We start from the raw sequence: 15,795 nt of genomic DNA, 5'->3' as shown, positions 1-15,795 counted from the left end.
TCATCCTAATTCACACTCGCAAGTTCTAGCCATATAGCCTCATAATCTTCCCTTTCCCAATTAAAATGTTTCCTGTCCTCTGTGATTCCATCATTTTCCATGATAATGCTAAAGGCCAGGTAGCAGTGGTCACTGTCCCCCAGATGCTCTCCCACTGGGAGTTCTGTGACCTGAACCGGTTCATTACCTAGTAATAGATCTAGTATGGCATTCCCCCTGGTCGGTCTGTCCACATACTGTGACAGAAATCCGTCCTGGACACACTTAACAAACTCTATTCCATCTAAACCCTTGGAACTAAGCAGGTGCCAATCAATATTAGGGACGTTAAAGTCACCCATGATAACAACCCTGTTATTTTTGCTCCTTTCCAAAATCTGTCTCCCAATTTGCTCCTCTGTATCTCTGCTGCTACCAGGGGGCGTAAAGAATACCCCCAATAGAGTAACTGCTCCCTTCCTGTTCCTGACTTCCACCCATACTGACTCAAACGAGGATCTTTCTACATTACTCACCCTTTCTGTAGCTGTCATAGTATCCCTGACCGTTAACGCCACCGTTCCTCCCCCTCCCCTTCCCTCTATATCCCTTTTAAAGTACTGAAATCCAGGAATATTGAGAGTCCATTCCTGCCCTGGCGACAGCCCAGTCTCTGTAATGGCCACTACATCATAATTCCATGTTATGTATCCAAACTCTCAGTTCATCACTTTTGATCCTGATGCTTCTCGCATTGAGGTACACACATTTCAGCCCTTCTGCCTTACTACCTTTACACCGTTTATTCTGCTTCTCTTTCCTCAAAACTTCTCTATATATTAGATCTGGCCTTACTCCATGTACTTCTTTCACTGCTCTATCGTTCCGGGTCCCACTCCCTTCCAAAATAGTTTAAACCCTCCCGAACAATGCTAGCTAACCTACCTGCAAGGATATTGCTCCCCCTCGGGTTCAGGTGCAACGCATCCAATCTGTACAGGACCCACCTTCCCCATAAGAGATCCCAATGATCCAAAAATCTAAAAACCTGCTCCCTGCACCAACTCCTCAGCCACGCATTCAACTGTCATCTCCTTCAATTCTTACCATCACTGTCACGTAGCACTGGCAGCAATCCTGAGGACGCCACTCTTGAGCTCCTGTTCATCAGCCTTCTGCCCAGTTCCCGAAACTCACACTTCAGGACCTCATCTCTCTTCCTGCCTATGTCGTTATTCCCAAAAATGTATCACGACTTCTGGCCGCTTTCCCTCTGGTACCAGGATGTCGTGCACCCGGTCAGAGACATCCCTGACCCTGGCAACCGGGAGGCAACAACCCATGCGGGTGTCCTTTTCACGTCCACAAAAATCTCCTGTCTGCTCCCCTGACTATAGAGTCTCCAAGGACGGCAGCTCTCCTCTTCTCTGTCCCACCCTTCTGTACCACAGGGTCAGACTCAGTGTCGGAGGCGCTGCCACCGTGGCTCTCACGTGGTCGGTCGTCCCCGCCAACAGCATCCAGGACGGTGAAATTAATATTCAGGGGAATGGTTACAAGGGTGCTCTGCGCTACCTGTCTGCTCACCTTCGCATTCGGCCCTCCGACTGTCACCCAACGACCTGCTTCCGACAGCCTAGGTGTGACTACCTCCCTGTAGCTCTCATCTATGACTCCCTCATTCTCCCTTATGAGTCGAAGGTCATCCAACTGCTCTTCCAGATTCCTTACATGGCTCTGTTAATAAGAGATGGAATTGTATCTTTACAAAGAAGTGACATAGGGTCAGAGAATGCTGAATCTTGTGGCGGAGTCAAGAAACTACAAAGGTAGAGAGAAAAAAAAAACATTAGGGGAATGAAATAGTAGCCAAGATGAGGGACTGACATTGAAAAGGGAGCTGCAAATAGCATATAATAAAGGTAATGACATAGATGTAATGCGGGATGTCAATATACAAGGTAAATAAAAATGTAGGTTGGTGCCGCATGGCAAGAGAGGAAATTGTTAAATGCCTACGAGATGGCTTTTTAGAGCAGATTGTAATTGAACGTACCAGGGAAAAGGCTGTCTTAGATCTGGTGTAGCTTAATATAAAGCAATCCTTCAGGCAGTGATCATAATATGGTTAAATTCATACTGAACTTTGAGGCGGAGAAGCATAAGTCAAAGGTATCAGTATTGCGATGGAATAAACGGAATTACAAAGGCATGAGAGAGGAGCTTCTCCAGGTGGATTGGAGGTGGAGGATGGCGGGGATGACGGCAGAACAGAGATGGCTGAATTTGCTGGGAATAGCTCGCAAGGTGCAAGATGACTATGTCCCATAGTAGAAGCAGAATTTCAAAGGAAGTTAAGGACTGCATAAAAGCCAAGGAAATAACATATAAGGTAGCATAAGTGAATAGAAAGTTCTATGATTGGGAAGCTTTTATAATCCAACAAAAGACAAAATAAGCCATAAGAAGAGAAAAGGTGAAATATGAGGACAGGCTAGCCTATAATAAAAAGCAGGATACAAAAAGGATTTTTTCAGTACCTTAAAGAGCACAAGGGAAGGGAATATTCATAATGATCCTTTGGGAAATGATGCTGGTGAGGTACTAATGGAGGGCGAATTATTGACAGATGAACAAAAGGGGTATATTGCATCAGTCTTCACTGTGGAAGACACTAGCAGTGTGCCAGAGGTCTGCAAGTATCAGGAAACAGGAAATAGTGTCGTTGCTATTACAAAGGAAAATGTACCAGGCAAACTCAAAGTCTTCAAGCGGATAATTCACCTGGATCAGATGGACTACATCCCAGAATCCTGAAGGAGGTTACTGAAGACATGGAGTATGCATTGGTCATGATCTTTCAAGAATATCTTGATTCTGGCATTGTCCAGGTGGACTGGAACATTGAAAATGTCAGTCCAGTCTTTAAAACGGAAGAAAAGCAAAAGGAAGGAAATCGTAGGCCAGTTAGCTTAAGCTCAGTGCTTGGGAAAGTGTTGGAGTCTGTTATGAAGAATGACGTTTCAGAGTACTTGGAGGCTAATGATAAAATAAGTCAAAGTCAGCATGGTTTCTGTGAGGGGAAGTCCTGCCTAACAAATCTGTTAGAGTTTTTCGAGGAAGGAGCAAGCAGGGACCGGTAGTGGATGTCAGTTACGCGGGCTATAGGAAGGCATTTGATAAGGTGCCACACATAAGGCTGCTTAGTAAGATAAATCCTTTGGCGTTACAGGAACAATACTGACATGGATAGATCAATAGCTGGCAGGCGGGAGATAGGGAGTGTGAATAAAGGGGGCCTTTTCTGATTGGCTATCGATGACTAGTGGTGTTCATTAGTGGTCAGTATAGGGACCACATTTTTTCACATAGTCTTTCAATGATTTGGATAACGGAACGGATGGTTTTGTGGCAAAGTGTGCGAATGATATGAAGTTAGCTGGATGGGAAGATAGTGCTGAGGAAGCAATCCAATTGCAGAAGGACTTGTGCAAATTATAAAAAAAATGCCAAAAAAGTGGCAGATGGAATGCAGTGTTTGGAAATGTATGATCATTCATTTATCTAAAAGGAACAATAGCGCTTACTATTATCTAATTGGGGAGAATGTTCAAATGTCAGAAGTGCGGGTGGTCTTAGGAGTACTCAGGAAAAACTCCCAGAAGTTGCAGTTACATAATGAGTCTGTGGTAAAGAAATCAAATGCAATGTTGCCATTTATTTCAAGAGAATAAAGTTTAAAAGGAAGCAAATAATGCTGAGGCTCTATAATACATTTGTCAGATCGCACTTGGAGTATTGTCAACCGTTTTGGGCAGCATATCTCCGAAAGGAAGTATTGTTAGGAGACAGTGCAGCGGAGGTTCACGGGGATGATTCTGGGAATTAAAGTGTTAACATATGAGGAACTCTTGGCGGCTTTAGGTCGGTATTCACTGGAGTTTAGAAGAACGCGGAGGGAGGGATCTCATTGAAATCTTCCGAATATAGAAACAACTACATAGGGAGGATATGGAGAGGGTGTTTCCTGTGGACAGGCTATCCAGTACCAGAGGGCACAGACTTAAAACGGAGGGGCAGCTGTCTAGAACAGAGGTAAGAGGGTTTTCTTTTAGCCAGAATGTAGTGAATCTATGGAATGCTTTGTCACAGACTGCGGTGGAGGCTAAGTCTGTCGGTTTAGTTAAGGCGGAAGTTGATAGTTTCCTGATCGGTCAGGGCATCGAAGGATATGACGAGAAGGCATGTGCATGTGTGAAGTGGGGCACGGGTTCAGCCATGATGGAATGGTGGCTTAGACTCTGATAGCTGACTGGCCGAATTCTGCTCCTATGCCCTAAAGTCCTATTAATAACCAAAAAAAAAGTGCCACCTCTGTTGCCAAAATAAACCAAGGCATTTTCCAGGCCATGTTCCTGAACCTACCATTGTTTCATCCAGCTTTAAACTCGCTCTGTAATATACTGAATCGGGCGAAAATTGGGTACCAAGTTAGAAACAACCAACTGAATTATACCTTGATACGCCTTCTGTACATGGACGATTTGAAATTATACGTTCCTTTATTAGTAAAGCTAAGACACTTGATTCGACTATTTTTCAAAGACATAAACATGAAGTTTGGACTAGATAAATCAGATTCAGAATCAGAATCAGGTTTATTATCACCATCATATGACGTGAAATTTGTTAACTTCGCTGCAGCGGTTCAATGCAATACATAATCTAACAGAAATAAATAATAATAATAAATAAATAAAATAACAATTATTATAATAATAATTAAACAAGTAAAATAATTACATGTATTGAATAGATTTTTAAAACGTACCAAAACAGAAATACTGCGGATTTTAAACATGTGAGGTAGGGTCCAGAGATTCAAAGTCCATTTACGAATCAGATGGCAGAGGGGAAGAATATTAAATATATAGAAAGGTGCAATGGAACTAATAGAATACAAAACAAAGCAGCAGGATACAAAAGATAAAGGAAAGAAAATAAACAAGAGAAAATCTGCAGATGCACTTCTGCTGAAGTGTTTCGGGCCGAAACATCTACTGCACTCTTTTTCGGGTTGCTGCCTGGCCTGCTGAGTTCCTCCAGCATTTTATGTGAAGGGAACATTTTGACAGAGTTCAGGCTTAAAAAGTCGGAAAACGGACCTTAGCAGCAGAAATCTAACAAAGGTGATAAACACTTTCGCTATGCCAATATTAACACATTCGTTTGACATAATACCTTGCTCCGTATCCGATCTGGAAAATTTGCAAAGAAAAATAAGAACTTATGTGACAACATTCAGAAAACATTATACACACTCAAATGCACTTAGATTAACCTTACCTTGGACAGAAAAAGGAAGAGGAATAATAGGCATTGAAAATCTACACAACAGCCAGATAAAGCATCTTAAGGTATATTTTCATCGGAAGAAAACAGGATTCAGTACTCCATGCGTGCATATACAACTCTAGTCAGGTATATACACCACTAAGCTTAGATAAGAACACAACCCAGAAGGAATTATCACTATTAAAGAAAAAGTTAACTAACGCAAGAGCATCAACCTCTATGGAAGGCATCCCCAGGATCAGAGGAGAGTAGGTGATGACAACGAAGTTTTGAACGCCGGCTCGGTTTTGAAGTTCTATTCGCAGAACCAGAAGGGTTAATTGGGAAAATACAGGACCAGATAATTAAAACAAGACATTATCGAAAATACATTTCAAAAGCCCGACATATTAAAGATGATAAATGTAGAAATTGCCAAGAAAGAAACAGGAACAATCTAACAATCTATCCCTCCCGGCAATTATCCTTGTAAGCAGAACAAGCGCTACACATGCCCTTAAACGTCCTCCCTCACCACCATTCAGGGCCCCAGACCGTCCTTCCACGTGAGGCGACACTTCATCTGTGAGTCGGTTGGTGTGATGTACTGCGTCCGGAGCTCCCGGTGCGGCCTCCTATATATTGGCGAGACCCGACGCAGACTGGGAGACCGTTTCGCTGAACACCTACGCTCTGTCCACGAGAGAAAGCAGGATCTCCCAGTGACCACACATTTTAAGTCCACGTCTCATTCCCATTCTGATATGTCTGTCCACGGCCTCCACTACTGTAAAGATGAAGCCACACTCAGGTTGGAGGAACAACACTTTATATTCCGTCTGCGTAGCCTCCATCCTGATGGCATGAACATTGACTTCGCTAACTTCCGTTAATGCCCCTCCTCCCCTTCTTATCTCATCCCTTATTTATTTATTATTATTTATTTACTTCACATCCCTTTCTTTCTCTCTCTCTCCTTTTCTGCCTCTTTCCCTCTCACTATAACTCCTTCCCTGTTCTCCATCTTCCTCTGGTGCTCCTCTCCTCCTGTCCCATGATCCTCTCCCTTCTCCAGCCTCGTATCCATTTTACCAATCGAGTCTGCTCCGCCGTGGCTGATCTTTTTTTTTTCCCTATCAACCTACTCTCCGTAACATTTCATGCCGTGGCCGATCAAGAACCTATCCCTTTCTTCCTTCAATATACCCAATGACCTGGCCTCCACAGCTGCTTGTAGTAACCAATTGCACAAATTCAGCACCCCCTCGCTAAATAAATTTCTCTGCATATCTCTTTTAAATGGACACCATTCTATCCTGAGACTGTGCCCTCTAGTCCTAGGCTCTCCCACAATGGAAAACATCCTTTCTACAGCTACTCTGTCCAGGCTTTTAAACATTCGAAAGGTGTCAGTGAGATCCCCCCCACCACCCACATCCTTCTAAATTATAGCAAGTATATCAAGCACAGATCCATCAAATGTTCCTCATTTGAAAACCCTTTCATTCCTGAAATCATCCTTGTGAAACTCCTCTGAACTCTGTCCAATGTTACCACATCATTTCTTAGATAAGGAGCCCAAAACTGCTCACAATACTCAAGGTGAGCCTAGCCTGTGCCTTTTTAACCCTTAGCATCACATCCCTGTGTCACAATCACGGACTCAGCTGTGAAAAAGTTTCAACACTTGCGCTCGTGAATGTGCACGTCAGATAATTATTATTTCATTATGTTTGTATTTATCCCTCTTCCTTTCGCTGCTGGACTTGTCGACACTTGAGTAAAGCACAGCAATGTCATGTTGTCTGTCTGCATTCGGCCTTGCCTAATAATAGTGGACTGTCGAGCCGACTAACGCTGAGGACTAGTGCTACCCGTTTTATATTCAGATGGTCCTTTCGGCCGTGGTGTTGACATTATTTTTCTTCCTTTTGAGAGTTTTAGTTAACGGCTCTGTTTGGCCTAATGTTTAATGTTTTCTTTTCTCTTAAAATACTGATCGCATTTGAATCTGTGTACTGTCGACTCAGTTCGGCGTCTCTCTCTCCGCACTTGGCCATATCCAAATGTACTATCAACAAGTCTGGAACAACAAGCCATATAAGACCTTGGTCAGACCCCACTTGGAGTACTGTGTTCAGTTCTGATCACCTCACTTCATGAAGGATGCGGATACTACAGGGAGAGAGTACAGAGAAGATTTAAAAGAATGTTGCCTGGATTGGAGGGCGAAGCTTATAAGAATAAGTGGAGTGTACTTGGCCTTTTCTCCTTGGAGCGACAGAGGATGTGGACTGACCTGATAGAAGTGTTTAAGATGATGAGGGGCATTGATCGTGCGTATATCCAGAGACTTTTTCCCAGGGCTGAAATAGTCAACACGGGAGGGACACAGTTTTAAGGTGTTTGTAAATAGTTACTGAGGGGATTTCAGGGGTAAGTTTTTCACACAGAGAGTGATGGGTGCGTGGAATGCACTGCCGACGGCGGTGGTGAAAGCGAATACAGTAGCGTCTTTTAAGAGCCTCTTAGATAAGTATATGGAGCTTAGAAAATAGAGGGCTCTGCGCTAGGAAAATGCTAGGTAGTCTGTGGAGCAGGTTACATGGTCGGGACAACATTGGGGGGTGGGGGGGGGTGGAGGGCCTGTAATGTGTTGTAAACTTAGGACGCAGGAGAAAGAGATTAGCTGACTTTGGCCCTGGGATTCATTGACCAGGTAGTGGGGCAAGCTGCAGGCAATTATATCTGTTCTCAGTGAAGTTACTGAAGCAATGGGGCGGATAATTTCGTGCCGACGAGCCCAGTCTCATCCGGATTAACACGTATGGTCCCTCGCAGCAATTGTTCAGCAGCTCACTGCAAACAATCGGAGTCAGGGCTCTGCGATTACCGCTCTCACAGTCGCCGTCAACGAACTCGCTGAGTACAGCCAGCGTCAGCAGACGATAAGTAGTTTTCCAGCCAAATCAATTCAGCAGTCTCTAGCCACCTCAGTCTCACTCTCAGCATTTCGCAGATCCTCCTTTTCTGCACCGCCGGCAACCTCTGGCCCGACTGCTCCTTCTCCCGCGCCAGGTCCACAAATGACTCCCGTTTTCCGAACATCACAGACTCCCGGGTCCATACGGGAATCGAGTATTCCACCACCGGACAAATGCTTTGGTGATCCCGATGACTGCAGAAATGTTATTACCCAATGCGAGCAGACATCGCAAGCCTTTTCTGTTTGTTTTGGTCATGATACATGAAAACTGGCGTACATGGTCAATGTCCTAGATGGACCTTCACTCAGCTTGTTCAACGCCTGAGGGGAGAAGAGACACCCCACCAAGCCCAGTCGTTCTGGAACATTGTTGCAGAGTTAAGGATGGTTTTTGACCTTCCAGTACGGGGTCGGTAGGCTGCCCATCGACTGCTGGACTTTTGCCAAGGCCCAGTGTTGGTGAGGGCGAAGACAGTCACATTCCGCACGCTTGCAGTAAAGACGGGATAGAATGAGATCTCTCATCACTGTCTTCCAGTGTCGACTGAACTCAGGGGTTCGGCGGAGATCGCTGTCCGTGACCAGCGGGATAGTCTGGGTGATCTGTTTAATCTAGCTATGTGTGTTGACGAGCGGGTAACTGGGTGACACAGGGAAATGATGTCTCAAGCTTTCTACGCGCCTGCTATTCACTGTCTTTCCACGCCCTCCTCCTCTCCCTCATCAACCAGCACCCAGTCCATGGAGGAGTCTATGCGTGGGTCGCGTCGTTTCAAGAGGAACGAGAGCGGCGGAAAAGAACAGGTTCCCCGTTCTATTCTCGATATCGGACAGCGGGAAGGGGCGTCCTGCCGAGTCGGTTCTTTGTGCAGTGAGCTCCCACTAACTGTGTTATGCTTGCACATTCCTTGTCGCAGGGATCACCGACCCATAAACTGAAAACATCTATCGACTCTACAGCAGCCAGAAATCTCATAGACATCCAGTTAGCTCAAAATCGAGGAGTTCCAACTCAGGAATTGCGTGAAAATGTCAAAGAAAAGGCGCTGGACAGTCAGCCTCTGGGCACCGGCCATTTCTACCTTATCACTGAACCCCTCAAGCTGTTCAAAGGCAACCATATTGAATAACTCTCCTTCTATCTAGTTGATTCGCTTAAACTAGCACTGGTGCTTTGTGTCCACTGGTTATCACGACATGACCCACGAATCGATTGATCTCTTAAAGCCCTGCAAAAGTGGAGACTGGCATGGCGCCTACCTGTCTAAAACCAGCTCGATTTCCGTTTTGTGAATTCCCTAATGTATCAAATAAAGATGTGTCTCTTTCAAGGATTCCAGCTGAATATACTGATCTCCTTGAGGTTTTCCGTAAAAGTAAGGCCAACTTTCTGTGTCATGGTTCGATCCGAAAAGTCTACCTTCCGTTTGACGGTTCCGTCCATCGATCGGTATTCCGATTTTTCCCTGTTTTCCCCGGTTCCGTTGGGCTCCTTAATCGAGGCACCTGATTTTATTTTCGGGCTGGCTACTTAAATAGCCTCGGGATTCAGCTTCTTTTGCTGAACTGTTCCCCACCCCTCCCCATCCGAATCCCCGACAGTTACCTCGGCAGTATACCTTGGCAGTCACCTCGGCAGCTATCCTCAGAAGTCATCCCGGCCCCTCGTCCTAGAAAGTGGCCAGTCTCTGCCTCCTAGAAAGCATCCCGACCCTGCGTCCAAGAATGCGTCCCAGCCCTGCGTCCTAGGAGCGTTCCGGCCCTCCGTTCCAAGAACGAGTCCCGGCTCCGTACCAAAGAGCATCATTAAGGCGAGTCCAAGAACCGAGCACAAACCTACTCCAAGATCCACGTCCTGTGCCAGAGTTCCTCGTCCTGCGCTGGAGTTCCTCGTCCCGCTGGAGTTCCCCACCCTGCCCAGGATTTCCTCGCCCTGTCCACGGGTTCTTCACCCAGCCTGGTGCTGCAGTTCCCTCGCTCTTGCCAGATGAACCTCGTCTACTCCAAACCACGTCCAAAATCTTCGTCAGGTACAAGCCACGTACAAGTACCTCGTCTAGTCCAAGCCAAGTCCTAGAAATTCGTCTAGTCCACGGCAAGTCCTAGAACTTCGTCTTGTCTAAGCCTAGTCCAAGAACCTCGTCCGGTCCAAGACAAGACTTTGTGTTCTCATCCTGTCCATGTGCCTCGCCCTCTGCAGGACTTCCACGTCCAGTCCTGTAGCCACGTCCATTCCTGTAGCTTAGCCACGTTCAGTCCTGTAGCCAAGTCCAGTCCTTTAACCACGTCTTGTCCTCGCCTAGATCAGGGGTCCGAGCCCGAGTCAAGACCCAGGTTCCGGCACCCTGTCCAGTCTCTGTCTCGGAGTCTTAGACCGGGCTCCTAATTCCACGTTCCTTGTCCTGGTCGCGCTTTCCTAGTCTTAGGCCTACCCAGGCCCGATGTCCTTGTCTCGTCCATGACCAGCGTCGTTTCTTCCTGACTCCCATTGCTTTCTTGATAAACCATTACTTGTTCCTAGTACTTCATTGTCTGTGTCTTGCAACTGGGTCCTCTTCCAGCGCTCCCTTATGACAGAACAACCCAGTCAAATATTGACCCAGCGACAGAGACCCTGTCGTTTTACTCTCGCCATCCTGGGTTCCCTCCTGTTGAATGCCCTCCCCCAACCACCGGTGTCGCCCATAGTCTGGGAAATACTTTTCAGTCGCCAGACGTCTCCCATAGAGTGGGGGATACTGTCACGGTCCGGTTCGTGACGTCCGCATTCCGGTTCACGGTCCGGTCCATTGATCCGTATTCCGGTTTACCCCGGCAGTTAACCTCGGCAGTCACCTCGGCAAGTATCCTCAGCTGTCATCCCTGCCCTGTGTCTTAGAAAGGGTCCTGCCTCTGCATCCCAGAATGGGTCCCGCCCCTGCGTCCTAGAGAGGGTCCCGGCCCTGTATCCAATAAATGGTCACGGACATGTGCTCCAAGAAAATGTCCCGGCCCTGCGTCCAAGCAAAGGTCCTGGCCCTGCAACCTAGAAAGGGTCCAAGCTCTGCCTCCTGGGAGGGTCCCGACTCTGCGCTGCAAGAAATCGTCCCTGTTCTGCGTCCTAGATAGGGTCCCGGCCCTACAAAAACCGTCCTGATCTTACAGAGCTTATCGCAGATGCAGGTCACTATTTCTGAACGACGATTCAATAAAGTTGATCCTGTATTAAACCGCGGAACAACACCCACTTTGCACAGTCCTTCAGTTTCCCGAACTTTAGTAAGGTCATCAGTCTCCAATACTAGACTTACAAGAGAAAGTAAAACTCCAGTTTAAAAGGAAACTGCGACATGAGACGAATATGCAGGTTAACGGAGTAACTGAAGAATTAAACAACGAGCTAAACTGAGTAACTACAGGTGTTTCCCGTTATATACCTGTTGAGAACATGTCATCACGTGACCTCACACTGTCGGAGAAACTACATTACCCAACCATCACAAGACCATTACATCATGCTCACAAGATATTCAATTACATCATGGTTATAAGACAGTTACAAGATACCCACGAAGTTGGCAACAAATCTATCTATTCCATTATCTAAATCATTCATATACAGCACAAAAAGAAGTGGTCCCAGCAGTGACCTCTGTGGACCACCACTAGTTACTGGCAGCTCACCAGAAAAGGATCATTTTATTCCCACTCGCTGCCTTCTACCAAGCATTCAATGCTCTAACCATGTCAATAACTTTCCTGTAATACCATGGACTCTTAACTTTGGAAACAGCCTCATGTGTGACATCTTTTCAAAGGCATTCTGAAAGTCCAGATATACAACATCCACTGCATGTCCTTTTTCTATCCAATTTGTAATATCCTGAAATAATTCCAATATGTTGGTCAAGAAGGATTATCCCTGCAGGAAACCATGCTGACTTTGTACTATTTTGTCCTGTGTCACCAAGTACTCCATCACCTCATCCAAAACAATTGACCCTAACAATATCCTATCTTTAAGAATGTTCTCCGGAAATTTGCCTACAACTGACGCCTGACTCCCCAGACTATAGTTCCCAGGATTTTCCCTTCTTCCTTTCTTAAATAGAAATACAACATTAACCAACCGCTACTCCTCTGGGACCTTACCTTTCCTAGCGAGGACACGAGGTTTCTAGTCAAGGTCCCAGCAATCTCGTCTATTGCCTCCTTCCATGTCCTTGGCTAAATTCTATCGGTAAATGATGATGTCCACATGAATACACTTAGGAGACCTACACTCCCTCTTTTTAGACCACTGCATGCCCTAAAATAGTGATTCACACAAAACTAATCACCTGACTCTTCATGTCCTTGTGCTCGGGAAATATTGAAGCAAAGTACTCATTAGGTACCTCATTCACATTCTCTGCATCTTAGCCAATATTCTCCTCTTTATTCTTGATCCTTAATATTACCTGCTAATAACTTTCCATGGCCCCTTCTGGCTTTCCGAATTCCTTTCTTTGGTTCTTTTCAGTTTTGTTTTTATACTCCTCATGTGCTCCAGTAGAACTTAACTTCCGAAGCTGTACATAATTATCAGTTTTCTTCTTGACTAACTTCATCACTTCTCTGATCATCCAAAGTTCGCTTATCTTTCCATCCTTGTTCGTCATTCTAACAGGTACATACATTTCCTGTATTCTGTGCAACTGAACTTTAAACACTATCTACATTACTGATGTGGACTTGTCAGAAATAAAACGTATAGCCAATGAACTCCTCTTAGTTCTTTCTAAAGCCCTTGTAATTTGTCTTACACCATCAAAATCTCCCGCAAACACCAATCCATCCTTATCTATAGCTATCCTGAGAGTTCAGGAGTTGTGGTCACTCTTTCCTATCTGCTAACCCACAGAAACGTCAGTCACCTCACCAGTTGCATTGCGCAGCAACATAATAATAAATCTTTTCTAAAGATACTCAGCCGTGAGTGGCGATGCATTCTACAGATTCACTAAACGCCTCAAAAAAAAAATCATCCTCATCTCTTGTGTAGAGGGTCGACCTTGTGTTCAGCTACTGTGCCCTCTGGCCCAAGACACGTCCACTCAATCTAGACCTTTCAATGAGATCACCACTGCCCCCCCACCATCATTCTGAACTCAAGATTCAACATGAAAACAATAAATGTTTTCCATTCTGAAAAATCCTTTAATTCTCCTGAACATCCTATGGATCCTCTCCAGTGCCAGGATATATTTTTTTGATCCAAATCTGCTCACTATACTCACTCAATTGCTCACCAAGTAGGGATTACCCAATACATTATAAAGCCTCAGCTTTATATCTTTGCTGTATTATATTCTATGTATCTTTGTTATATTCTAGTCTACTTAAAATGAAAGACAGCATTGCATTTTATTTCTTACCACCGACTCCACCTGTAAGTTAACCTCTAGAGAATCCTAATTGAAGATTGCCACGTAATTCCGCTGATTTCTGAATTATCTGTCTGTTTAGAAAATAGTTCATGTTTTTTTTCCTACCAAATGCATGAGTATTTACTGCCCTAGCCGAAATTCCATGTGCCCATTATTTGTCCGATCTAATCTGAATACGTCCTTCTTCAGTTTCCCTGCTTCCTCCAACCACCAACACCGATCCCTGCGAACCATCTGCAAGTCACATGCAGCCAACCAGAAATTTCACTCTTTATCTCGACTCTTTGACTTTAGTCGGATACTTAATATCCTGCTCGTTCACGTGTCTTTCTTGTCATGCCAAGGGCTTGTAACTTGTTTAGCAGCCTCATGTAGGCAACTTCTCAAGGCTTTCTAAAGACCCAAGTAAACAACAACAACTGACACTCCTGCTGCACTTTCCTGAAATAATTCCAATAGTTTCGTCTGGGGATTTTTTCCCTCATAGAAACCTTGATAGATTCAGCATATTGTAACGTGTGCCTGGAATCTCATCCTTAATACTAGACTGACATTTTTCCGAAGTCTGAAGTCTGGATAACACACCTATAATTTCCTGCCTTTGCCTCCCTTGCTCCTTGAAGTTATTTGTGATTTTTGAATTGTTCTAATCCATGGTGTTATAGGAAAGACGATCACATGGAGAGAAAGAAACATTGTTGGCTGACAGAAGTCATTGTGTGGCAATGAAGAATGCAACTATTCCAGAATTCTAGGAAGATCCTTATTAAATTCTGCCAGGCCCTTCAGGTAAGTCTTTCATAACTCCGGGGTCTCCTCTTTCTGAATCACGAGATTTATCTACATTCAATTTTTTTTTCCAGTTTCCCAAGTACATTCTGCTTTGTGATTGTGAATGAACTTGCACTCACTTCAGCCACCGACACTCCAGAATTCATAATATATTGTAGCCACGGCAGTGTGGCAGCATGATGCTGTTCCTGCTCGGGCCATTGGAGTTCAATCCCCTGAACCGTCTGCAAGGTGTCTCTGTAGGTTCCCTTGGTGCAATGCGTGAACTTTCCCCGGGTGAACCCCACAGTTCAAAGTAGCACCAGGTAGGTTAACTGATCATTGTAAATTGTTTCGTTCGGGTAAAATCTGGATTGTTAGCAATTGCTGGTTCAAGGGGCCGGAAGGGTCTACACCACGCTGTGTCATTAAAATTAATAAATGCAATAAATAATGTTTGTGGCTTTCACAAAGAGGTGCCATAAGCCCTGCTGGCCTTTGGTGCTTACTCAAGAGTGTTGGAATTTTAGATTTTTCGACCACCTGTATTTACTAATTGTTGTCTGAAGGATATTCAAGAGCCCTTCTGCTTTCAATTTAATTTTGTCACGTTAATTGTGACTGAAATGGGGTTTCTGCTGTCTATTATTGTTTAATGTGACTGTCGTTTAGTGCTGTTTGACGAGTCATTGTGTGTTCCGTATGATTTGTCTCTCTTTGTCGTTCAGTCATGCCTCCAATGCTCAGTTGGTACTTCTATCTGTAACCTCTTGTTTCCTGCTCTGCCTGGGAGCAGACCGTTCGTCAGCACTTGGGATCAGTAGTTGCCAGCGCTCACTGTAACAGCACTCTGCGATCAATGGATCCAGCGGAGGTTCGCAGCGGCTAGGACATCTGTCGCTTGGAGACGAGGATGCCTTTTTTACTCAGTTCGTACCCAGAGTCTACGCCCCGAGTGTCCTGATTCTACATTCCACGTGCCTAAGTCTACATTCTGAGGTCTCTTAGTTTACATTCCGAGTGCCTGGAGTTTCTGTTGCGAGCTGCTCCAGTCTATGTTCCGAGCCTCGCTATCTGCATTCAAACTGTATTTCTGAGGATCTCTGGGTCAATAACATTACAGAGTCAGAGTGTGACAGAGTTATAGAACCGTACAGGACAAAAACAGGTCATTGTCACGGTCCTGATCGTTTATTCCCTAGTTTCCTCTAATTTCCTTCCATTCTGCCACGGTTCGACCGTTAATTTCCCAATTGCTTCTAATTTTCTTTGCTGACGGCCCACCTGGTTTCCATAGGACCTGCAGTATAAGAATCC

This window comes from Mobula birostris, chromosome 15 (genome assembly GCF_030028105.1).
Source record: "Mobula birostris isolate sMobBir1 chromosome 15, sMobBir1.hap1, whole genome shotgun sequence".
In the NCBI taxonomy this organism is placed as follows: domain Eukaryota; kingdom Metazoa; phylum Chordata; class Chondrichthyes; order Myliobatiformes; family Myliobatidae; genus Mobula; species Mobula birostris.
Note: the sequence above shows the minus strand (reverse complement) of the source record.